Below are 1,398 nucleotides of genomic sequence, written 5' to 3'. Positions count from 1 at the left end.
TTCTGGAACATTTGCTGTTCCTCCCATGAGCTCACTTTCCCTGGATTCCAGGCCTTTGCCCCTGCAGTTCTTCTGTTTGGAATACCCTCTCTTTTTCCTCCCCACCCCTGACCCTCTCCGCCTTCACTGGCTGATTCCCATGACTCCCCCAATAGACTCTCAGGAGCCATTGCCTCTGAGAAGTTTTCTGATACCCAGTCAGAAGCCCCTGCTGCAAACTTCCTTTCGTTCATGTCTGTGAGGAAAAGAACACGGTAGGAAGGCCCAATACCAATATCTTTTGCCATCCCACTTGTATTTACATTGACCCTAACCACATTGGGCTTCCCTGGTAGCTCAGAGGTTAAAGCATCTGCCTGCAATGCAGGAGACCTGGGTTCGATCCCTGGGTAGGGAAGATCCCCTGGAGAAAGAATTGGCAACCCACTTCACTATTCTTGCCTGGAGAATCCCATGGACAGAGGAGCCGGGTGGGCTATAGTCCACAGGGTCGCAGAGTCAGACATGACAGAGCGACTTCACTTTCACTTTGACTACACTGAGGACCCAAACTGGCTCTGATTCACCCCTGTGTCCCTAGCACTTGGTTCAGTGCCTGAGTCATTCCTCTCATTGAATGGCTGGTGGATGGCCAGGGAAAAGGGTGACGAATGGATAGAAATAATGGATAGGTGGATGGATAGACGGGTGGGTGGCTTGATAGATGGGTCGATGGATGAGTGGGTAGGTGGATGGATGGGTGGATGGGATGGGTGGATGGGATGGGTGCATAGGTGGATATATGGAAAGTTCCAGCACTGTATAACAGGAAAGGAGATCCATCATCTGGTGTCTGAATTTCTTCCTGGGTGCCCCTGCCAACTGACAGTTTTCACTCTGCTGGATGTCTTCAGAGGGCAGTAAACACCTGACTCTTGGTCAGATGTCTACTGACTTAGTCTGTGATGTTTTATTATTTTGTAGCTCTGTTGTGTCCGACTCTCTGTGACCCCATGGACTGTAGCCCACCAGGCTCCTCCGTCCATGGGACTCTCCAGGTGAGAAAACTAGAGTGGGTTGCCATGTCCTCCTCCAGGCCTCATTACATAGAGGTTGGAAAAATGTGATGTTGTGTTTCTTGCAGAGAGTGTAAGAAATGATTAATTTAAAAGTTAAGCAGAAAAAAAAATTGCAAGTGTTATAGAATACAATATGAGATAATTTTGGGGAGCTAAATCTTAGAGTTGGGGAGGTACAAGGTCACAAAACCAAAAATCATTTTTTTTTAAATTGGGCTTCATAGATTCAACTATATGAAAACTAATCTTTTTCCTCTGCATGGCAAAAAGTACCACAACAAATTTAAAACAATTGAAATTGTTTTATTGGAAAAATTATTTGGACACATAAATCAACAAA

The 1,398-nt window shown here is 45.9% G+C and overlaps 1 non-coding gene across 1 annotated transcript; it reads left to right on the top strand.

Moving 5' to 3' along the window:
• Positions 1–325: 325 nt before the first annotated feature.
• TRNAC-GCA (transfer RNA cysteine (anticodon GCA)) lies at positions 326–397 on the top strand. Its single transcript has one exon. It is a non-coding gene; the product is annotated as a tRNA-Cys (tRNA).
• Positions 398–1,398: the final 1,001 nt, after the last annotated feature.

This window comes from Capricornis sumatraensis, chromosome 6 (genome assembly GCF_032405125.1).
Source record: "Capricornis sumatraensis isolate serow.1 chromosome 6, serow.2, whole genome shotgun sequence".
Classification (NCBI taxonomy): domain Eukaryota; kingdom Metazoa; phylum Chordata; class Mammalia; order Artiodactyla; family Bovidae; genus Capricornis; species Capricornis sumatraensis.
The sequence above is the reverse complement of the archived record's forward strand: the minus strand, read 5'-3'. Positions and strand labels throughout refer to the sequence as shown.